This window comes from Balaenoptera musculus, chromosome 4 (assembly GCF_009873245.2).
Source record: "Balaenoptera musculus isolate JJ_BM4_2016_0621 chromosome 4, mBalMus1.pri.v3, whole genome shotgun sequence".
Lineage (NCBI taxonomy): Eukaryota > Metazoa > Chordata > Mammalia > Artiodactyla > Balaenopteridae > Balaenoptera > Balaenoptera musculus.
In genome coordinates this window covers 2,851,279-2,876,711 of record NC_045788.1, presented here as the reverse complement: position 1 = coordinate 2,876,711, position 25,433 = coordinate 2,851,279, and the positions used below count along the sequence as shown (strand labels likewise).

General features: G+C 43.0%; 1 protein-coding gene across 20 annotated transcripts in view; it reads right to left on the bottom strand.

Moving 5' to 3' along the window:
- The window catches only part of THRB (thyroid hormone receptor beta), a 387,045-nt gene that overhangs the window by 49,628 nt on the left and 311,984 nt on the right, over nucleotides 1-25,433 (bottom strand). The window lies entirely within an intron of this gene.

The following is a 25,433-nucleotide window of genomic DNA, read 5'->3' as shown; positions in this document are numbered from 1 at the left end:
AGGCACATGGGACTGGAGAAAGGAGGGTATTACAGCCATTCAACAAACATCTATAGGGCATCTGTTCAGTACAAAGCAGGGAGGTGGTGGGAGCAGAGGTGGCGATTCAGAAAGTCAATCACAGTCCCTGCCACCAAGCAGCTTAATAGCAGGTGTTTTCAACACACAGAGTCAAGTGGACCATTGTCGTGAGTCTGTAAGTGCTGATGATTTTATAAAGGAGCCATGGATTCAAGGGAAGAAGGCTAAGAATTAGAGAACAAACAAACAACAGATGAGACAAGATGAGAGACTAAACCCAGGCAGACCCCTGGGTGGATGTTTAGTCATAAGACTCCTCGAAAAACTGCAACTGAACTATAAAACAAGGAAAGGAATGGTCTCCAAATTGGTACATTTGAATCCTGAAAATGAACTGCAACATCTTAGAAGGCATAAAAGTTACCATAAGGAATGAAGAACACAGCTAACATTTTAACAGTGTTTTTACTCTCTGGTTACTCTTAAAACAAATAAAAGATTTATTCGCAAGTGTTTTTAAGAACACATACACATAACATTACAATTAACATTTTCTCCCTACTGAATATGTCAAAACATTTCACTGGAAGCAATGACTGTTTTCTGAAAACCCCAGGAAAAAGGATCCAGGCCTTATGTTTTTTGTCTGATCTCATTTATTTATCTCAAATTTCCCAAAACTAATCTGAAAATTAACCTTTCAATAAAGCAGTTTTCTTTCCTGGCAAACACATATGTTCCAAGGCCTCTTTTTCTGGTTAGATGCTGCATGTCAAATCCATCCAATTTTGCAGTTTTGCCCAGTGAATTTCCTGGCTCCCTTTCTATTTCACTGAAGGCACAAATCCAAGCCATTTTTTGCTTTCCACCAGGAAGAGTACCAACTCAAGCCAGAATCTCAAATTTCATTACAAAGGAACACTTCAAAACAATTTTCCGAAATTGCTTGAAAAATCAGAGCTTTCTTCTGACCCAGAACTGTATCTACATACTGCAGCGAAGAAAGACAGAACAACTCCTGCAAAACTCCTTTTTTCTCTCTCAATTTTCACTAAACATTTGGAAGACCCCTGAGAGTCAAGAGCATTTTGATTGAATTAAAACAATCCTGAATTCTCCCAGAAATTTTTGAAGAGGAAAAAAGTTTCAAAACACGTTTAAGAGAACCCACTTCCTCACTCACTTTGATCTTTTGGAAAAAACAGAACCAAACTTTCTGAAATGCACTCTTCTTGTACCAAGTGGGGTTACTCTTAAGAGTAAACGTGTGAGACTCTGATGACTGTTAGCTGGAAATGAAGTTCAAGTTGAAATACGGCCCCTCACACCCTGACGGAGGCAATCTCAGTGCTGCCACTCATGAACGATCTGGCCTGCTTCTTTGTGAAACCAATAAAGCAACTTAAACGCATCACATGTCACAAACGAGGTGAGTTTCAGTAAGACTGTTTTCTTATATCTCTGGCTGATGACCCTAATTTAGTTACTGAGAGAGAAGCTTAGGAGTTATTTGACCCACAGAGCATCAAAGGGACTGAAATAAACTCAGCAGGGCTTTCACAATTCTCATTAGAAGTGCTTCAGGGCTTCCCTGGTGGCGCAGTGGTTGAGAATCTGCCTGCCAATGCAGGGGACACGGGTTCGAGCCCTGGTCTGGGAAGATCCCACATGCCGTGGAGCAACTAGGCCTGTAAGCCACAACTACTGAGCCTGCGCGTCTGGAGCCTGTGCTCCGCAACAAGAGAGGCCGCGATGGTGAGAGGCCCGCGCACCACAATGAAGAGTGGCCCCCGCTTGCCGCAACTAGAGAAAGCCCTCGCACAGAAACGAAGACCCAACACAGCCAAAAATAAAGAAATAAAAATTAAAAATGTGAAAAAAAAAAAGAAGTGCTTCAGTTGGACTTCCCTGGTGGCGCAGTGGTTAAGAATCCCCCTGCCAATGCAGGGGACACGGGTTTGAGCCCTGCTCCGGGAAAATTCCACATGCCGCAGAGTGACTAAGCCCGTGTGCCACAACTACTGAAGCCCACGCACCTAGAGCCCGTGCTCTGCAACAAGAGAAGCCACCGCAATAAGAAGCCTGCACACCATAACGCAGAGTAGCCCCCGCTCGCCACAACTAGAGAAAGCCCGCGTGCAGCAATGAAGACCCAACGCAGACAAAAATAAAAATAAATAAAATAAAATAAATTAAAAAAAAAGAAAAAAGTGCTTCAATCAATAATAATTTATTATCTAAATACACCTTTGTCCTTGGCGGGAAGGAAATAACCTAAAAAGATAAGACTAACGATCTTGCTGGGGAAACTGGTAGATAAACAACAAACCCTCAAGGTCTCTGAAGGAGGAGAATTGTTTCTCTCTTTTCTTCTATTTTCAACTGTGTTGATTCTCAAATAAGGCTGCACATTGGAATCACCCACAAACTTTAAAAACACCAGTGCCTAGGGGTTGCCCTCAGAAATTCTGATTTAATCGATACAGGGGTGGAACCTGAGTGTGAGGACTTTTTCAAGTTCCCCAGGTTATTTCACAGGCAGTGAACTTGGAGAACTACTGTTCTACTGGGCGTCCAAACCCAGACCCTCACCAGATACCAGGGCGTCCTGAGACACTCCTTTTTCTTCCGTTGCAGCTTCACTGCCTATTTCCTTTTGTTTTTCAAAGTTTACCTTCCATATGTCAATCTGGCCTCACTGCCCTTCAGTCATCTGGTCAATTAGAGGAAATGGGTCAAGGAGACCCACCAGGACGAACTAAATCCAAGGAAGCGTGATGACCGTGACATGAGAACACAGGAAGATTCTGCCTTGGGAGCTGGGGACGGCTTTGCAGAAGGGGTGACCTGTGAGCTGGCATTTGGAGAGTACGTAGGACTTCAGCAGTGGAGGTAGGGAGACTTCTAGCGTCTACTCTAGTGATTGTTCTTCCTCTGCTTTAGTAATAGAACCTCTAAATGTTATTCAGGCACATGGCCCTTGTTTCTCCGTCTCCCTTGCACCTGGGGGTGTCTGTGTGACTAACTTCTGGCCAATGAGATGTAATAGAAGAAATATTGTAAGGCAGAGTCCAGGGAACTTAAAAAGACAATTTAAACTGACAACTGGTGCATGCCTTTTGCTTCTTCTCCTTTGTTACTTCTTCCTGCTGCCTGCAATGTATATGGGATGGCTGGAGCCCCAGCCACCATTTTGGTCCACGAGGATGAGAGTCATACTCTAGAGCTGGCAGAAGAATGAACTGGAAGGAGGTTAGGGTGCTGAGGTCCACAGGATTGTCACGCTAGCCTAAACTGCTAACCTCTGGGTTTTTGTTTTTGTTTTTGTTTTCCTCAAGAAGCAGAAATCAACTTTTTATTTAGCCCATAGTTTTTTCATTTGTAAGATAGAAATAACAGTGCCCACCTCATTGGTTATTGTAAAGATTAAGTGAGTTAAATATAAGTAAAGCACTTAGAACAGTGACTGGTGTAGTAAGTGATGTAATTATGTATACATAGTATATTTAGCTCTGTCTTGGAATATATTCTCTTCTCAGTCTACATTTTCACTAGGTCAGGAGTCAGTAAGCTTTGGTCTGCAGGCCAAGTATGGCCTCGTACCTGTTTTGTAAATAAAGTTTTATTGGAACCCAGCCATGCTCATTTGTTTACATCTCATCTGGTTCTAAATCTACTATGTGCTACAATGGCAGAGTGGAGTCCTTGTGACCGAGACCATGTGGCCTGCTGAAAATATTTAGTATGTGGCACTTTACACAGAAAGTTTGCCATCTCTGTTCTAAGTGATCTCATCCTGTCGCATAAGTTTATTTTTTAAAAATTTATTTATTTTAAAATTTTTATTGAAGTATAGTTGATTGACAATGCTGTGTTAGTTGCAGGTGTACAACAAAGTGATTCAGTTATACATGCACATGTATCCTTTTCCAGATTCTTTTCCTTTATAGGTTATTACAAAATATTGAATATAGTTCCCTGTGCTATACTGTAGATTCTTGTTGATTATGTATTTTATATACAGGAGTGTGTTATATGTTAACCCCAAACTCCTAATTTATCCCTCCCCACCCTTTGGTAACCGTAGGTTTGTTTCCTATGTCTGTGGGTCTGTTTTCTCGTCGTTTTTGAATAATAGTTAAATGCGGAAGACAGTCCTAACGTGAATCTCTAGCCCAAATGTCTCCTCTAAAATCTCATGTCCTGTATCATGTCCTGCTGTCCACTGACACTCCTCTTTGCAACAAGTGGACATCTTCAACTCCATGCTTTCTAACACCAGTTCCTCCTGCGGTTCTCCCGTCTCTGGACCACCACCACCTGGGGGCTTTAGCCAAAAACCTTGGAGCCCTCCTGGACCCTCACTTTCCCTTCCTACCTACACCCAATCCATTAGCAAGCTCATGGGTTCTTCCTCCAAAATATATTTTTAATCCAACCACTTCCCCATCCCAACTGCCGTCGCCCTAGACCAAGCTGTCACCACCTCTTCACTGGACTCCCCAGACGGCCTCCTAACGGGACTTGCCCCATGGTAATTCTTTCCTGATACAGCAACCAGTTGCGTTTGAAAAACAGCACACGCGATCATATCGCTTCCCTGCTTAAAATCTTCAGTGGCTTTTCACTGCATTCAGAATAAAATTCAAACTCTTCACCAGAAGGTGTCCCTTCTCCACCTGCCATCAACCCCCTCCCCCGCCCCGGCTTCCTCTCATACACTTGACTTCAGCCCAAACGTTCTGCCTGCCGCTCCTGGAACAGCCCTGCTCTTGCGTGACTCAGGGGCACTCACTGCACGTGTTCTTCTCTGTCTGAAATGCCTCCCCGTTCGGCTCTCTCCAGGGCAGGGCCCTTCTCGTCCTTCAGGATTTAGCTGCCATGTCACTTTCTTTGTGTTTCAGGGGCCTCTTGACCCCATCACAGGCAGAAGGCCCCTGCCACTTGTCACCTATGTGACAGCAGTTGTTCAACCTCTCAGAAAAAAAGGTGGAGGGCTCTCAGCGCGCCCAAAGCTCTGTGCATTTTAAAAGAACAAGATACAAGTTGACATGTTGCAATAAATGGACTCGCTTAGGCTTGAAAATTTCCAGTGAGACATCTGTCAGTCTCGCGTTGAGCCAGTTTGCTCTGTTACATTTTGCTGCTAGAGACAGACCTGTTTATGAAACCTACCTTCATGGAGGTTTGGAATTAGGAATGGGTGTCGTCACTGCCAAACACCTCTGCTCCAAGAGAGGTTGTGAAACGGGTAGAAACATCGCCTGCCCTCGGAAGGAGACACCCAGATTGAGGAAAGATCCCTTTGTAGATAGAAGGGGGTGGGCGTCTAGGTCTCACCATTTGAGTGCTGAAACCATAGCTAAATGTTAGGGGACCTATTGGCGGGGGGGAACGAAAGGGGTGCAGAATGACTTTTTGAGCGTGCTCTGTTCGTCTTTTGGTGTCTGGAATCTTCTGACTTGCTCCTCTTTTTTTAAAAAAAAAAAAAACAAATAAGATATTGTTTTTTTAAATTAATTTAAAAAAATTTTATACGTTTTTATTTATTTATTTTTCCTTTTATTTTGTTTTGGCCTCACCCCTCAGCCTCTGGGATCTTAGTTCCCTGACCAGGGATCGAACCCAGGCCCCAGCAGTGAAAGCACCGAGTGCTAACCACTGGACCACCAGGGAATTCCCTGACTTGTTCCTCTTTAAAAAAGGTTCCAAATTAGTTCAACTCCAGAGATGAGAGCAGGGCAAGCTCTGGGCACTTCGGGACCACTCTATCTTCAAGTGCACCCCCCCCCCAAGACAGCTGGGAAATGGTGGAGGCTTACACAGAGGATCATACAGGATCCTAGGAAACTGCAGCTAGAACTTCTGAGCTTTGTATTCCATGTGTATTTTATCTGACTTTTGAGGAAACGAAGTCCCAGAAGGAGAAAGTGACTTTTGTCACACGGTAGGCAGTAGTTATTGGGACCAGAACCCACTCCTGCTTTGCGTGTATCAGGCCTCCTATGCCAGCTGGGGCCTTTATTTTCCCAACTGACTCTAGTGCTTTAGGCTTAAAAGAACTGCCTTGGAGGGAGGGAAGGAATTAGGGGGATTTGACCCAGGCCTGGGCATTGACTCTCCCTCCTCAGAACTTCTACTAAATTATATAAAACCTTGAGTCGATAGGATCATGTCGAACTAACCATTCTGGAACTTTTTACTTCCTCAGGTCTAGATGTGTTCATCGGCGTGAATCACTCTCCCCTTGGTTACTGTACTTTTGTGATCCTTATTAAATGAACACCGTGGCTGCTGGATTAACATTCAGATGGTGTTCCCAAAGTGGTCCAAAACATCAGTTCCAAGAGATGCTTTGAAGAAAAAGCAGTTCAAAGAGGTTCTGTGGTCAAGTGAGTTTGGGAAATTGTATATCCTTCTCTTAGAGATGCACCAAAGAAAATGGTTGAACTTTGTATGACTCTGTATAACTCAGCATTTCCTGAACACACCCAATACTAGAACCCTGTGTATTGTGTAATGCTAGTTACAAGTGTTCCTCGAAGTATACTTTGAGAAACACCGAAGTCTGTTCTGTTGAAGATAAGCAGGAGATAACGTTGTTAGTAAGGATGTGTCACCTGCAAGAATGGCGTTTTTTCTCAGATTACAGACCAAAGACAGAGAGGAGGAGCCTGGGAAACTGCCAAGGGCGGGTGTCTTTTTCTTTCGTTTTTACCAAAGAAGAAAACTACTGGCCAGACAAAACTGGACGGACCCATGAAGTGCAAATCCTCAGGGCCCACAACAAGCCTTTGGGCTTTGGGATGCAGTCTGCTTTGGCATTTTGAGGAAGAGAACTCAAAGCCCTTCTCTTTTAAAACATCTTGTGCTCTGAATTCCTTTCTAATTTTTCTCCTTTAATAATTAATCAGAACTTTTCCGGCTTCCCTGGTGGCGCAGTGGTTAAGAATCTGCCTGTCAATTCAGGGGACATGGGTTCGAGCCCTGGTCCGGGAAGATCCCACATGCCGCGGAGCAACTAAGCCCATGCGCCACAACTACTGAGCCTGCGCTCTAGAGCCCGCGAGCCACAACTACTGAGCCCGCGTTCCACAACTACTGAAGCCCGCATGCCTAGAGCCCGTGCTCCGCAACAAGAGAAGCCACCGCAATGAGAAGCCCGCGCACCGCAACAAAGAGTAGCCCCTGTTCACCGCAACTAGAGAAAGCCCGTGCACAGCAACAAAGACCCAAGGCAGCCAAAAATAAAAATTAATTAATTAATTTAAAAAACCCCCCAAACCAAAAACTTTTCCAGAGTTCTAACCCGGGAGGGCTCTACTGAAGGATACTAAGGAGGGGGGGAGCTCTTGGGCACACTCCATCACCAAGCAGAATTTGCTTTTACAAAAATGTGCTTGCAAAAGTGGCAACGTGGTTTCGTAGCACAAAGGGAATGGATTCTGATCTGGTGCAGTGGAAAAGAGACGGCTCCGATGAGAACATTGAAGTGGGAACCAGACACCCTTGGGGCCCAAGCTGACGGAAACAGCCCCAGTAATTGAACTGAGAGATTCCCAAGGAGATAGGGACTCTCATTAAGGCAGTCCTGGTGGCTTTCTTGACTTGGACACTCTTTCCAGGTCTAAGGTTTGGTGGTTGTATGTTTTGTTTCACGCAGATGGAATGGTTGCCCAACACATTTGTGCCAAAGACACCACCAGCCCTGTTACAGCAGCTTTTTACTAGATGAAATAGGCCAATTTATAAGGATGAATGAGTTAAAGAAAACAGTCCTTTGAAGTTCCACAAAGAAGAAAAAATAGACTCCAAAATCCTTAGGTCAGTGGTTCTTAAAATACGGTTCCTGAACCAGCAGCATTACCATCTCCTGGAACTTCTTAGAAATGCAAATTCTCCAGCTCCACCCCAGGCCCACCGAACACAAACACTGGGGGTGAGGCCAGCAGTGCGTGTGTAGACAAGCCCTCCTGGGGATTCTGATCCACGCTGAAGTCTGAAAACCACTGCCCTCCAGGAAGGCTCCGGTGGCCCATAAGCTTGTTCTCTGCCAGCTTCCCCAGGCTCACTGGCTGTCACCTGGAGCCCTGGATTCTCAGAGCTCCTTTCTTCTGCTTCTGTTTCCTGATGCCCTGGCAGGTGTACTGGCTTTGTCCTTGATCTGAAACCTTTTAGGCCTAATTAACCCAGGAGAAATCGGGTGCTCTGTATGGCCAGCCTAACTCCACTTTCCCCGCCTCTACTTTGGGTCTTGGTGACCAATCACTACGAGCATGACAGCACGTAGCACACTTTATCATTGCCACTCGGGACTCTTGTACGGAGCATGACTTCCAAGATCTCCGGGTCTCTGTGTAACCAAAAGTGAGGGTCCGGCTGCTCGCCGCTCAAAAGCCAATAAAGAGGCAAGGTTGGTGGAAGGGAAAGTTTGCTTTATTTTGGAGGCCGGCAACCTGGGCAGGTACATGGTTTCCTGTCCAAAGGCCAACTCCCCTCCCCGCCCCTGACAGTCAGTGGGCAAGAGCTTTTATAGACGGAAGGAGGGGGCTACATGCAGAAACAGCGCCCTCTGACGGTCACCTTGAAATTAGTCATGCGGTGGTCTGATTAGCGTCATCTCGATTGTTTTAAGTACAGTTAGTCTTTAGTTCCAGGGTCGGTTGGTTCCCATTTCCTTGAGGCCAGCTCTCGGAATTATGGCAGCTTATGTCGTGGCTACAGTCTGGTCATCATGTCGTTAACGTCTTCCACCTGATGGAGGTTTTAGTATCTACAAGACAGCTCATAGGAGAGGGCTCAGAATATTTATAGCCCTTGAGGAGGGACTAAAGGGCCTTGACTTTGCTTAATGACTAAACTATTATTATTTGGTCTCCTCTGACTGTTTTCCTTTGTTTCTGCATTTTCTCACTTGTCTGAGTAAACTTATTCCTTGGCTAAAGTGTTTCTACAGACAAAAGGCAGGCTGAGGTCATGGGGAGGAAGGACCATAGCATCCTGCTCCGTTTCATCTGGACCCAATAGTATCGTACCTGCTTTCACTTATCCCCATGGCCACACCTGCTGATGGTGTTCCAGAAACTTCTACATCATACGCCTCCTCCATCTCTGGTCAATTCTTTCCAGTCTTCTTCAAGACATTGCTCCTCTGCCTGCCTTTAAAATCGGCTTTCCCTTTGGTTTATCCGGAACCTTCTAACCATGCGGTTCTCACCACGTGACCTCATCAAGGTCCACATCTCTGACTACTGCCCCGTGCACTGGTGGTGCTTCATTGTGGCCCCCAGGCCTGCGTGTCCAGCCACCTACCCTCTCCCCAGATGCCTCCACGGTACCCCACGCACCGGGACTGAACTTCTCTAAGAGTCTTATTTAATCCTTATGATGGTCCTTCAGGGCAGCCATGGCTATCCACGTTTTTTTTTTAATAGATTAAAAAACCCCATCTATTATTTGTCCAAAGTGGCACAGCTGGTTATTTGAAGAGGCGGGATTCAAACCCAGATCTGTTCTAGTAGAAACTGCCCGCTTATACGTTTCCTTGCAGCTTATTCATCTCTCTCTGGCTTCTCCCCAACATCTGATCACAAAGGTCGGGTGAGTCCAGGCTGCCACTGTCTTCAGGAAACTCCCCACCGCTTCTCTTTAAGAGAAAAGTCGGCGAACCCAACAGGTTTCTATGTCTTTAATGTTACTCTGACCTTCCAATTCAATCCCAGGGGGATTGGCTGTCCAGGAGAATCGAAAACGTGTCACCTCTTCCCTCTCCCACCCTCATCCCGGCTTGAAATCACACTCACTTTTCAGGAAAAAGCTTAAAGCCTTAGAGGTCCTTCATAACATGGCCCTGGACTGTTTTTTATTCCTCTCTCTTGCCATTCACTCAGACAACCTGAACTCTGGCATTTCTAGTTTTGCTGAATAGCACCTCTCCGGATGCCTTGGCCACACCCTGTGCCCTTCCCCTACCTTATCTGTATTCCATACAGCGAGCCAAGCCCTGTGAAATGCCTTGCATAGAGGTGCTATCATTTAAGCCTCACGACACTTTTGTAGGTACATATCATCGTTCCTATTTTAGAGATGCGGAAACCGAGACCTGGAGAGGTTAGGTACTTGCCCAAGGTCATAGGGCTGATCAGGGGTGATTTCAATGCAGGTTTCTTGGGCTGCAAACCCCATGTTCATTTCCAAAATACTGTGCCTGCACTAAGAATATTTCCTTTCCATGCACTAAAGCCGAAATAATTATTTACATTAATGTTTCTACCTTTGTTCTTTTAAAGTCAATGCATAAATTACAGATAAAAGGATAGTGCTTATCTCCTGGATATTTAAGTTAATTTAGGGGTTCACAATAAGCATATAATAATTGCTTAACACATGAACGAATGGATGGGAGTGGACAATGGCTGAATGACCTAAAAATTATAATCCTGCAGATGGTGAGTTATGATGCATTTTCTCCATGTAAACAGGATGACGTGTTGGAATATGGTATGTGGATATAAAATATGCCTCCTGTTTCCTGCCTCTATGCCGTCAGTAGTTTACATTGGGGTCCATACTGTAGGACAATGATAACCCGACAGGCAGTGATTTTTCACAGCTTGTTAATTGTCCTCCTTCAGGGGCCTAGAAACTTAACCATGTCAGACAAGGGCATTTATATGCTCAAAATATTTCTTGATGGATGCTTAGTTCATGAAATTCTCTCTCGCATACTGGAAAATAAAGTATCATCTGATTTTAGCCTGAAGTCAAGATTTGTTCCATTTAAGTTTTCGAGTCATGCGTTGTAGTGCTCAAAATTCCCAGACATTTGTGCAATGTCAAAGCCTCTCTTCCACAGCATTTCCAATGGATGGAAGAGTGATGATGAATGATGGACATTCCAGCACAATGTCTGGCATCTAAGAGTTCCCAGCATGAAGATCAAGGGTTTTATTCTGACTGCTGTTTCCTAAGACCACAGACAAATCATAAAGTCTCCTTGTGCTTTGAAGGAATGAGATAATATTCAAAAGGAGATCGGCATCCAGACCAAAGGACAAATGCATGCACACAAAAGTGAATACAGAATGGCACCCTTAAGGCTGGAGATTGAAGAAAAAAAGTAAGGCTTTTAAAATATATGTTAGGCCATGGTTATTAGCATTGAATTCTTCTCTTTTCTAAACCAACAGTGGAACCTCTGCTCTTTTTCGTGAATGAGCATTGGATTCAAAAGCAAATCTTCCCTGACTGTAGTCTGAGGAAGCTTGGGCATCATAATCTAGAAAACATACCATAAAATTTCCGTTTTGGTATAACTTCAATTAGAGCCCTGGCTAAATAATGCTGATAACATCTACTGTGTGTTGTCTTCATAACCAAACAACCAGACTGGTGGGGGAGGTATTTCCATTCATTTGACAGAGTGGAAAACTGAAGAGATGGTTTTCTCACTATGATGTAGTTACTAAGGGAAGATGTTAGTATTGAAATTTCAGCTCTTGAATTGCTATTCTAGAACTTGCTTGTCTCACTGCCCCACACTGCTTTTCTAAGTAGAGAATTATTTTACGTTTTGAAAGTTCTAGGCAACTAAGTATGTGTTTCAACACAAATTCTAAGATCACTGTGATGATTTAGCTGTTTTTCCAAAGATGTGCCTAATTTAATGCTACTTCATATATTTATATTAATATGTTTGTTTCCCTCTATCCTGAGAAGAAAAGAAGTCCTTTAACATTTTACGAATATCATTTATGCTTTGCATGAATATCACATAGCCGCTTATTTTATGTATGCTTTAATTTAATCACCCACAGTGTGTAGATTCATTTCCCCTTAATTGAATGTGTTAAGGTGATTATTTCATTGTAATTCACACTGATAGACTTGGTTTGAAAAGTTGAGTGCTTGTTTGAGTGGAATGGTTTTGACATTTAACAGCTATAGTATACTTTCTTTATTCTAGAGTAACATATCAGAGATTAATTTTATAACAAATTTCCCTAACAATAGGAATAATGAATGAGTGATTGAGTCATTTGCATTTACTTTGCTTTTTCACCTTGAAGAACAACTCATGCAAAATCTAGATGCTGCCACAATTGATGTCGATTTCAAAAGGTGCATTCTTTGTTCATTAAAGGCTCCAGTTCTTCACTTGTGCTTGAAAGTATTATGAAGAACGATTAAAGGTAAAAAGTTCAGATAAAGTACTGATACATGCAATAACATGGATGAACCTCAAAAACAGTATGTTAACTGAAAGGTGTCAGTCTTATTGTATGATTCCACTCTTGGGCAGTGTCCAGTAAAGGCAAATCAGTACGGACAGAAGGTAGCTGAGTTGTTGCCAGGGGCTGGGTCCAGGAATGAAGAGTAGCTATAAATCAGCTCAAAGTTTCTCTGAGGGTGATGGGAACATTCTAAAATAAGATTGTGGTCATGGTTGCACAACTCTGTAAATAGACTAACGATTATGGAACTGTACACTTAAAACAGAGGAATTTTATGATACACAAACTATATCTCAACAAAGCTTTGACAAAATAGATGTGAGATTATAAATAAGTAGCTTGAGGTAATTAAAATTTATGTCAACAGATAGAAAATTAATAAGTTCACATCATTTATTTATCAATACTATTTATATAACATACTGTGTATGTTATTTTCCTAGACCTAATGAAGGATACACCATAGGAGGAAGACATGATTTTCCTCTGAAGTTTGTAACCCAACTAAAAGAACATATCAATAAGCAGAAGACAGTATCTGACACCCTAGTACCACCAGTGTTAGGTGAACAGGGGAGAAAATGGAATTATTATTTCCAAAACAATGTAGGTTAGATTCTTTTTTATTTTTCTCTAAGATAAATGCCAGCCAATAGAATTTTCATCATTGCTTGGTTATAAACAGGGTTGCTGCTCATTTCAGGTCTAAACTCAAAGCTCTTCCAACATTTCTATTTGGAAATCCCATGCAGGAAGCAGGGTGTCTCATCAAACTTCTTATTCTCAGCACACAGTACAGTACTAGGCACAGAGAACACATTAAAAACATTTCTGATGTAAATCAAGATAAAATCACAGTCACCGGAGGATCAAACAGGCATGTTTAAAGCCACAATGTGATACGGCAGAGCACAGGAAGTACTTTAATTAAATTTCATGACAGCATGAGAAAGAAATGATTCATTGTGATGGGGAGTGGAGGATCCCAGAGGAAGTGATATTTGAACTGGGCCTTGAAGGATGAGGGGAATAAAAGAGGATTTGTAAACGTTTTCAAAAATAGGATCTACTTCATGCTGGCACCCTGAGACCCAGATCTAGAACTGGTGAATCGAAATTCTTCATTCTATTTCAAATGTCAAAGTGGTCTAGGAAGATACACTACAGGTATCAAGATTAACCTAAAATATACCCCGATCTTAGTTGTTTTCTAATTTACTATGGTTTGAATCGTGGAAAGGAAAGAAAGTCCAGTTAAACATGAGAAGAGACCGAGGAGGCAGCATCTATTTGCTATCCTCAGAACAGCCTTCAGACGGCAGAGAATCTGCTTTCTGTCCCAGTACCAAGAGAGGTGACCCCCAGGTAAGCATCACCCTGTCATTCCAACCTTAAAAAGGTCACTGGTAACAAGGAAACAAATAACTTTTATTCTTGAGACATTCACCCTTAGAACACTGAACGGGTGCCTCACAAGAAGACTCAGGCATAGGGCACAGACTGGTGGTTGCCAAGGGGGAGGGGGTTGGGGGGAGGGTTGGATTGGGAGGTTGGGATTAGCAGATGCAAACTATTATATATAGGATGGATACACACCAAGGTCCTATCGTATAGCGCGGGGAACGATAGTCAATATCCTGTAATAAACCATAACGGAAAAGAAAAAGGGGGGGAAAAAACCACAAGAGGAGTCACACAAAGATGTAGGTGGTTTGGAAGACTGGAAACTATTTCTGAATCACATACTTAAATTTAAATTTTTATAGGAGCAAACATCAGGTGATACAACAATTTTTATTTTCATTTTTTGTATTTTTGCCCAACATGCATAATCTGATTCTAATCATGAGGAAACACCAGTCAAACGGAGGGACATTCTAGAAAATAATCAGCCTGCATTCTTCACAGATGTCAAGTGCCGTGAAAGACAAAGAAAGGTTTTGAACAGATTAAAGCAGACCAGGCAGACAAAAACTAAATGAAAGGCACACTCCTGGCCTGGTCCTGGCCCGGAAAACAAGCTGGTTTAAGGAACAGCAGTGGCAAGCCCTGTCGGGAATGAAGTCAGGATCCAGAGACACGTCCCCTCTCAGTCCTGCTCTCAGCCTCGACCTCTCCTCTGTGGGGAGAGAGGGGTGAGGAGTGACAGTTTGTGAAATTTAAATAAAGTCCGTAGGTTAGATAATAGTACGCATCAGTGTTCAATTTCCTGGTTTTGATCATTGTACCACCGTTTTCTAAGAGAATTTCTTTGCTTTCAGGAGACACACTGAAGTATTTAAAGGGGCATGATGTCTGCAACTTAGTCTCAAATGGTTCTGAAAAATAATAATATGTATATACGCAAACAAACACATAGTATTCACACACACAGAATGATAAAGCAGATGTGGCACCATGTTAAGAGTTGGTGAATCTGGGTGAAGGGTGTATGGGAGTTCTCTGCACCACTTCCACTTTTTGGTAAAGCTGAGATTAAAATCAAATAAAAAGGGATTTATAGGTTTGCCTTAGCAAACCTTAGAAACCTTATCTCCCAAGAAAGCACACAACTCACTCAAACTTGAAGACATGATGGTCTCCTGCCACCAATTTTCTTTTTCCAATTCAACGCTTAAAAACAGAAACCAGGCCTTGGAGTAACTAAGCCCGTGCACCACAACTACTGAGCCTATGCTCTAGAGCCTGCGAGCCACAACTACTGAGCCCGTGAGCCACAACTACTGAAGCCTGTGCGCCTAGAGCCCATGCTCCACAACAAGCGAAGCCACCACAATGAGAGGCCCGGGCACCGCAAGGAAGAGCAGCCCCCGCTCGGTGCAACTAGAGAGAGCCTGTGCAGAGCAACAAAGACCCAATGCAACCAAAAATGAATAATTAATTAATTAATTAATTAAAAAAAAAAAGAAAAACAAGACTTCCCTGGTGGCGCAGTGGTTAAGAATCCGCCTGCCAATGCAGGAGATATGGGTTTGATCCCTGGTCCGGGAAGATCCCACATGCCGCGGAGCAACTTAGCCCGTGAGCCACAGCTACTGAGCCCGCGTGCCTAGATCCCGAGCTCTGCAACAAGAAAAGCCCCCGCTTGCAGCAACTAAGGCCCGCGCGCAGCAACGAAGACCCAACGCAGCCAAAAATAAATAAAATAAAATAAAAAAATATATAAAAAAACAAAACAAAAAACAGAAACCAACCCCAAAACTAAGCAGACCTGGTGGTGATCATTTTGACATGTATAAAATATTGAATCACTAAGCTGTATACCAGGAACTGACATAGTGTTGTAGGTCAATTATACTTCAAAAACAAACCAAAAAACTCATAGAAAAAGAGATCAGATTTTCTGTTACCAGATGTGGGGTTGGGGGGGGGAAGGGGGAGGGGGAATTGGATGAAGGTGATCAAAAGGTATAAACTTCCAATTATAAGATAAATAAGCACTAGGGACGTAATGTACAACATGGTAAGTATAATTAACACTGCTGTACGTTATGGAGAGCAAATCCTGAGTTCTCATCACAAAGAAAAATATTTTTTCTATTTCTTTAATTTTGTCTCTGTAAGGGATGATGGATATTCACTAAACTTATTGTGGTCATCCTTTCACAATGAATGTAAGTCAAAATGTTATGCCTTAAACTTATACAGTGCTGTATGTCAATTATATCTCAATAAAACTGGAAGAACAAAAATTGAAAAGTAAGCCAACTTGCCAATAAAACAAGAAGCCAAGCTCAATAGCCTTTGATTCATCTGAGAAAAGTGTGTCAGATTGATTAGTGTTATTTTCTTACTTTTTAGTGGTGATCACCACTATTCTTAATATTCTTCATTCTTAAAGGCTTATATTCTTAATATTGCAAAGTACTTTAAAACATCATAAGAATAAGCATTTATTTCCTTTATTTGTGGAAGAAATGAGACTCAAACATAGAATGATCACTTCAAAAGAAAGTTAAGAATGAGCATATCATGTGTAACCAGAAAGGGATAAGCAGAAAGGACTATCCCTATGTCCGGCCATAAATATTAAATGAGATGAACCCATTTCAGATACCTGTTTCCTTGGAAACGCAGTCAATTGAAACTCCTGCAAAAATTAACATGTATTTTTTTCTTCCCTTAAAGGGCAGGAGCTTCTTTTACTTACATAGTTTTGACCTTTAGTTTTATATCTTAGGCTTTTTATAAGACGTTTTTTCCAGAGCTGGGCAAACAGAGCCAAATAAGTATCTTTTCATTAGTTCTGAGGCTTGGCTTCTGATCGTATGGCCTTTGTAGCTGCAAATTATGGGGCAACTGTGAGTAGGGTAGTTGGGGTAAAACCTGCCACTCACTGAATACTGCCATCTGGACTAATAAACCATCAACCCACATGCAATATTCTAACTCATGCTGAGTGAGCTCACAGTATAGCTAATTGAGTTAAGTAGTCATACTGGCAGTACAGTTCTGTATTTTATTTATTTTTTTGATGTGAATCATTTTTAAAGCCTTTATTGAATTGGTTACAATATCGCTTCTGTTTTATGTTTTGGTTTTTTGGTCTCGAGGCATGTGGGATCTTAGCTCACCCACCAGGGATCGAACCCCCATCCCCTGCATTGGGAGGCAAAGTCTTAACCACTGGACCACCAGGGAAGTCCCCAGTTCTATATTTTAAGAGGCAGTAAAGTTGAACGAAGTCAAGTCTCTTGTATAAGCCAATACTGACAAATGCCCTGAGGATAGTGGTGCACCAGAGGCAATGGTTCTGATGCCATGGAGGATGGCTCTGGACCATGGAGGATTCCCGACTCTCTTTCCCAAAGCCTGGCTGGTTCTGGATTTCCGGTATCTTTGCAGTGTGGGTAGAGAAACAATTCAAGTCAAAGAGGCTGGATTGGTCCGGAACCGAGACTCATCTCTAAAGACATTTCATCATGAGCATCACACAGGTGATAAGTGCAGGTGAAATTGTCCCCAGGAGACCTGCCTCGTCTGCGACGGTACTACCAGAGGTTGCTCTTGGCATGGATTTTCTGCTTCTCTGGGGTTTTCAAAACCCAAAGCCTCTGCCCTGCAGAGGTAAGGATAGAGGGTAGAACTGGTCACCAACACCTTCGGGAAGAGAAGTTTATGATGGAGCATGGGTACGTTTTCAGAAACTGAAGGGGGAAGAAGCCTAGACTTTCTAAAGAACTGAGAATAACCTGAAGCCTCTTCTGTTCCTGGGGATAGCTGGCCCAGGGTTCAGTAAGAACGCTGAAAGAGGCAGTAGAAGACGACTGATTTTGCAATTTATCCTGGAGCTGGTGCTATGTTTTCATGATGAGCATAGCTTAGGCTTTGGGGGCCAGTACTGATTTAATGTATTTTGCTCTATTTTTCCCACAGGGGGAAATATGGTTATTGTATTGGAGAAATAATTATTTTATTTTTGCCATTATTTTGTATTTATTTCTATTTACTTTTTTTTTTTTTTTTTTTTTTTTGTCTGTGCCCCTTGGTTTGTGGGATCTTAGTTCCCCAACCAGGGATTGAACCCAGGCCACGGCAGTGAAAGCCTGGAATCCTAACCACTAGGCAAACAGGGAACTCCCTACTTTTTTTCATTTTAATTTTTTTAATTTTTAAAAATTTTATTGGATTATAGTTGATTTACAATGTTGAGTTAGTTTCAGGTGTACAGCAAAGTGATTCAGTTATACATATACATATATTCATTCTTTTTCAGATTCTTTTCCCATATACATTATTACAAAATATTGAGCAGAGTTTCCTGTGCTATACAGTAGGGCCTTGTTGGTTATCTATTTTATATATAGTAGTGTGTGTGTGTTAATGCCAAACTCCCAATTTAACCATCCCCGCACGTTTCCCCTTTGGTAACAAGTTTGTTTTTGAAATCTGTGAGTCTGTTTCGGTTTTGTAAATGTGTTCGTTTATATCATTAATTTGTGTTTGTCTGTCTGACTTACTTCACTTAGTATGATAATCTCTAGGTCCATCCATGTTGCTGCAAATGGCATTATTTCATTCTTTTTTACGACTGAGTAATATTCCATTGTATATATGTACCACATCTTCTTTATCTATTCTTCTGTGGATGGACATTTAGGATGGAATGTAGGTTGATGTCCTTGGTTTCTTTGCGGCCAACTAATCTCTGATTACAGTATTTGTTGGAGAGAATTAGGGATTTGTCCATAGTTAAATAACTGGAAAGTGTCAGAGCCAAGAGCCAAACCATGGTCTTCTGTTCTAAACAGTCCCTATGTGCCTACCACGTGCTGAGTGACATTCCCTAAGACTCAGTGCAGTAGGCCAGCTGTGTCACAGGAGGATTCTCAGAATGGGTTTTTTTTTCAGCTTTACTGAGGTATAAGTGACAAATAAAATTGCAAGATATTTAAAACATACGTTGTAATGATTTGATATATTTATCCAATCATATGTATATTTGTGTGTATGTGTGAACATCAGTCTTGGAATATCTTGAGAGCCAATGATCAATATGCCATCCACACATCTGCCTAAATGCGACTGGAACGTCTTTGTATTTTCATCCTGTGTTCCGGGTCAGCTCCTGGCCAGCAGTGAGGTGGTGACGTTTGTTTTCAGGGCGCCATGTCTGTGGGGAATACCACTCCTACTGTACAGTGCACAACCTGAGAACCTGTACAGTGCCGCATGGGAGTCCTGCTCCTTGTTTTCTCTCTCTCTCACCCGTTTCCCTGTGACCCTCACCCCTCTCCTGGCCTCCTCCCGTTCCCACTCCTTCTATTGCCTTTATTGGACCCTGTTGAGGAGGAAAGGAATCTGACCCAATTCTCCACTTGGAGCTACTAGTGACTTGATAAGATATCCGGCCAGGAGGTTTGCATTTTGAAAGACCACAGAGAAAGGGCCATGATGGAATTACAGGCATTCAGGGCAACCCGTGGGAGAAGGGAGGGACTCTGAACTCCAGTGGTCACCTCTGATAACTTTTTATGGTTGACTCTCCGAAGAGTATCTTTTCAACTTCAATGCAAGGTCAGCAAGTTAACCTCCCATGTTGTCCCGGATTTCGTCTGAAAACTACCTGTTGGGATTATCACAGGATTCGGCTGTTGTGTCTATTCCCCCTGCTTCCGTTATATTCCTGGCTTTAAAAACTTCAATCCCGTTAGCATCAACTTAGTGGTTATTCTCACCTGGGCGTTCTATATCCCTAATATCCTATCTGCTTCTCATAATGTTTCTGAGCTTCATGATGAGAAAATAACTCTTATTTATTGAGCACTCACGGTGTTCTGTGAAATCACCTAAGCTTCTTTCTTTTCACCATTCGATGAGAGAGGCGAGACCTCATTTTACAGACGAGGAAACAGCCTCAGGCGGGCTAAGTGACTTGCTCAAGGTTAAACGGCTGGTAAGTGGCTGTGCGAGAATTTGACCTTAGACTGTAAAGCTAAGTATGTGCTGAGTCGCACTGCTCCGTCCTGGCAGGTCTAACTGCCCCACGTGTTCGCCTCGTGTAGACCAGCATCTTCTCCAAGGTTTTAGATTTCTTCCTTAGGGTTCCTGGAATTCTCTCGCCCTTTTGTGCTATAAAAGTATGATGGTTAAGAGCTCTGATGTCTGAGCCAGGCTGCCTGGTGCAAATTTCATTTCAGCTCCTTCATACTTTTCTTGGTTTCTTGTTTAATTTTTTAAACTTTTTTAAAAGAGTCTGAAAAATACCTTTGTTGTTGCTATGGATTCTTTTCTCGGTTGTTTATGCCTCTACTCTAGCTGTGTACGTGATGGTTTGTTCTGCTTTTCTTCATTTACGTTTATCTAGTTCGCCAATGCATTTCAAGGTCCAAAAGGGTAACAAAAACTGGAGAAGGAGGGCTCCAGGCTTTCCTGTAACAGACGCTGCAAAATTGGCCTCGAAAAGCCGGTGGTCTCCCACTGCTCCACGCTGCATCTCAATGAAAACTGCAGTTGGGTGGAACAGAGCTTTGAATTTCTGAGGTTTGTCTTCCTTTGACATTGCTGTTCCCAGTTTCCCTCCCCTCCAGTCGAGCAGATGACTTCTCTTTCTTTCCTTTTCTTTGTTTTTCACATTATAATGTGTTTTTATTATCTCAAAGGGCGAGTGATATAGGTCCCATTGCAAAACGTCTAGGCAATCAATAAGAAATCCTTATACAATCATGTGAGTTTTACTCTGCATTATATACCTTATTACACTTCAGAAAACACCAAGAGGTCACCGGAGTTGTTTTGTCATCCTCACAAAGTTAGTGAGCGGATTCTCCACAGATGAAGTGGTCTGGGCTTTCTTTTCTAGCCCTTCTCCTTCTGCCTGCCCTGGGCTACTGATGGGTGGCTTCCCTGCCTTTGAAGTATCACATCTCAGAGCTCTCTGGCACGTGCCAGAAGCTGGTGGAGAGCACCTATTCTCATGCTGATGACTGAGGCTCCCCGATGCCCTTGAGGTGTGTGAATTACACTGGTGCTCTCAGCTGGAACCACGCTTCCCGATGGATGGGGAGAAGGGGCAGAGAGGAGAGTGGAAATGGACGGAGCAGATGGTCTACGGGTGGGAGGGCTAAAGCTTTTTAATCCCCGACCTTCTGAAACACTCAATTACCTGAAGATGTCCTTGTATTTTACTTAAGGACAAAGATAGCCATCACGTGTTTGAAAATGTGACTAACTTGAAGGGTTATAATGCACACCATAACTTGACTTCACGTCTCTCATTTTTAGAACACTTTGTTATTTGGGTAGATGAGGATTATACATCATTTAAAATGGTCCTCATTGATTTGGTTCACTTCTTTCCTCCTTCTGAAGGCTTGTGTTGATAGTCTGCCCCTTTGCGGACATAAGAAATTGCTTTAAAAAGTGCTTTAACTTGTCTACATCTTGGGGACTGGTTTCACAAATTGTATCTATAAGCAAGAATAATCTATAGCCAATAAAAGTCAGGATTCAGGAGAATATTTAATGACAAGGGAACATGTTCATGATATATTGTTAAGCCTTAACAGCTGGTTCAAAATGGCATGCCTAGTATGATTCCAAGTTTGTAAAAAGCAGATATGCACAGAAAAAAAGACTGAACTATAATAAAGATTCTAAGATCCTTGGAGGATGGAATTACAAACGATCTCTAAAAGTCATTTTTTGTTGAACTTTTGGGAAATTTTTACTTTCCGTACACGGGAGGCTTTTACAGTGAGAGAAAGTAACTTCCTAGTAAAATTATTTTGACTATGCTTTCTTGCCTTTCTGGGTACCTGAGATTCAATTCTCTTGATACTAAACACAGAACGGACCTACAGAGAAAATCCGGTGAGATCACCAGATTGCTACCTTTTTTCTGATGCAACCCCGGAAATGGGTCTTTCCCCGCCTTGTTTCTCCCACCAGGTTCCAGTGTTTCAGCAAAGTCCCTGATTGACGTCAAGGGCAAACATCCAGGTTGGAGGTCTGACTGTCTGGGTTCAGCAGGGCTGACAAGATCCAGCTACAGGGGTGCGTGCATCTGTCCAGGACCCATCCTTGTGGGGCTGGTGGGACCTGTGGTTCCCAGAGAGAAGCTCGGGAGGGCTGAGCGGAGAAGCCTTGTAAGAACTTGGAGGAGGAGCGGGGCTCCGGCCAAACAGAGCGGGACTCTCAGAAGGGTTCAAGTCCCAGACGGATGTTACTGGGCAGAGTGACTGAGCAGAACACCCAGTGGGCAATTAAGAGAAGCCCAGGCCTAAAGGGAGGACCCATCAAGAATGGAGAGACTCAGGTGGCTCCCCAGGTGCGCTCAAGGAAAGGAATTAAAATGCACATTCCCCGAGTGTCCACTAGGTGGCAGACCCTTTCCTTTACTGGTTCTAAGAGCTTGTCCGTATTCTCAGGCACTTCCTGAGGCTCAAGTCTTAAGAATGGCTCAGAGGGCTGGTTAAAATACAGATTCCTGGGCCCCTTTCCAGAGCTTCCAGTTCAGTAGTCTGGGGCCCGAGATTCTGCATTTCTAAGAGGTTCAGGTGCTGCTAGTGCCACTGGTTGGAGAGCTGGGAGCTTCATCTCAGACTCCGGGAAGGAAGGAGGTGGGCGGGAGTAGGGTGTGGTCCTCACCGTTGGGCAATTAGCTCACATTGTGACAAAAACTCTAAGGTGCGCAGCATGGCTGGGGGAGGGGAACAGGGTCGCTTGCTTCAGGCTGGAAATAGCCTCTGGCACTAGAGCAGATTTGAATTGTGGGATATGCAGCAGAACGTCAGGGCTCCAGGGCTCTCATTTCATTTAAATGTGTTACCAATTAATTTCCTTACAACGGTTGTAGCACATAGGAGCACACGTACATGCAGATTAAAATAAAAGCAGTATTCAGATCAAAATGAAAAAGAAGGCATTCAGTACCTACCAAAAATAAGCCTAGAGAAAAACATTAAGAATACTACAAAGGGACTTCCTTGGGGGCGCAGTGGTTAAGAATCCGGTTGCCAGTGCAGGGGACATGAGTTCGAGCCCTGGTCCGGGAAGATCCCACATGCCGCGGAACTACTAAGCCCGTGTGCCACAACTACTGAGCCTGCGCTCTAGAGCCCGCGTGCCACAACTACTGAAGCCCGTGCGCCTAGAGCCCGTGCTCCGCAACAAGAGAAGCCCCCGCTCGCCGCAGCTAGAGAAAACCTGCGCGCAGCAACGAAGACCCAACACAGCCAAAAATAGATTTAAAAAAAAAAAAGAAAAGAAAAAGAATACTGCAAAGCATAAATCAGTAAATCTCGAATAATTTACAAAATATCCAGTCCACGATGGCCCAACCCTTGGTTCTGCTGCACAAGATTTTTATACAGAGCTCTGGCCCTGCGTGACCCACCAAGCGAGTCTGACAATATCCAACCAGACTCTACCCTGTTCAGTGAGATGGATCCACTGATCATGCCTTTGAAGGCCATTGCGACGCTATTTGGCTATGACTGTTTCTAAAGCTTTTTCTCGGTTTCTGTACTTGCATCAATAGAACCAGGTAGGAAGTAATAGTTTGCAGAAGGGTACCCAACCACAAACCATTTTGCTATACAGTAGAAGCTAACACAACATTGTAAAGCAACTATACTCCAATAAAAATTAATTAAAAAAAAAAACACACTCAGAGGCGCATTGGTCTAGACTGGCTAGATCACTGATTTGGGAGATGGGCTTTTGCAGAACTTCAAGCAGCCCATTTGTTCTTATGGCTCCTTCACTGCAGACTCTTTCTGTATCTTTAAGGGTCACTTGGTTCTCATCAATTCCATCTGGAGTCCTTGAAATGGGGGTACCTGGATGGATTTTTGGCCCTGCTGCTATTTCTTCAAGGATATGAAGGACAAACTCCTGCACATAGTAGGCGCTTAATAAACACAGATGGGACGCAGGCATGGAATGGTAGCCCAGGAAAGAGATACCAAGCACGCTTGCAGGCTAGACAGAGAGAGCCAGGAAATCAATGCCCAGCCTGGATGGCTGTCAAAATAGAGCTCTTCTCACAGATCCTGTGAGGAAGTGGCTGGCGAGCTGAGTAGATGGAGAGGGCCCAACTGGGAGAAGAAAAGCAACCACTCCAGTTGTTTCCCCGGCCTCACCACCACCTCATCAAGTACAGGTGTCCATTGGGAACGAGTGAAATGCAGTTTACAGTTTTGGCCACGACAGTAGGCTTCCTCAGCATCTTCACGCTGAACCAAGGCATTGCTTCACGTCCATGCCAGTGTGAACCCTGGCTGTTGCTCTGGAAACTACGGGAGCGTTCACCTTAGTTGCGTTCCTTTTAAAACTAGAATCTGGAGGAAGGACTTTCATTTACTAATTTAATTATATTTTCCTAGTACACAATTCTCAGCCTTGCAGCAAAAGAGAGCTGAATGGATGCGAAATGGATGATCAAGTCTAACCGCCCCCTGCGACGTCACGCCGCACCCCACACCCACCTGTACTGGTGTCCTTCTTCATCCCTCACCAGGCACTCAGCGCAGCCCAAGGAGTTTATGTGATTTAATGATGCAGAGCTGATCATAATGATCCCAGCAAGAATGAATCCGCTGCTTAGAGAGCGCTATGGGAGGTATTGTGCTAAAGCGCTTAAATCCATTATCTTCTTCAGTTCTATCAACAGTCACATAGGTTTGCTCAAGGACAGAAAGTGGAAAGGCTGAGATTCTAGCCCAAATATGGCAGACTCAAAAATCTGTGACCTTAATCACTGTATTTACAACACTGAGGGTCTTGGATCCAAATAGAAACTCATTCCTTTTGCTTTCAAGGTTTACCAACAAACTGGAAACTGGACAGTGTCACAAACTCTGCATATCCAAGGCCAAGATTTCTCACAAATGATGGGGATGGATCCATGAATGAATGAATGAGTGAATGAATATGGGTACCAATTAGGAATAAGTCATATTTAGTTTGTGAGGTCCTTAGATCATGAGGACACTGCAGTTTCCTGTAAACCAAGGCATTTCACTATGAACCAAGAACTGATGTGGTCTTGACACCAGCTCCTAAAATCTGAAGACACAACCTGGTTACAAATTCTAAGACTAACTCTCAATTGCATTTCAAACAAGTGTGCACATACACACAGAGACATCTGTTTTATATCCTGACTTTTCTGGAAAAACTTATTTTGCTCTTTTTCTAAATATCCCTTTCAATTTCTCAAATCTCCTAAATAATAAAGATGAGAGAGAGTTCAAACACAAATCTTCCCCAAGAGAACATGTATGGTTTTGACTGCATTCAAATCAGAGCTCATACCTCTATTTTATTATTTGTTTAGATAATCCTATTTTCATCTGAAACAATCCGCACACCCAACTTCACAGGTCAACTAGTGGTTCCAAGGAGCTTCTGACGTGTTTTCAGAAAAGTTAAAGGACCAGCAGTTTTTTGAGAGGGGTGAATATAATCATGTTTTATGTTCAAGTTAGAACACTTTGCAAAAGTCCTTCACGGCTCATATATAGGAGTCTTTACAAACTTTCATTAATATATCTTCGTATGTGATTGGCAGATTTTCAAATACACCATTTAAAACTTTATCATGCTAACACAACACTGTAAATCAACTACACTTCCATAAAAAAATAACTTGATCATGAGTCAAAATCCTTAAAGAAAATGGAAAAAGACCTTATTTTTAAAAATGCTAAATTGAAAAAGAGTGGGAGGTCACAT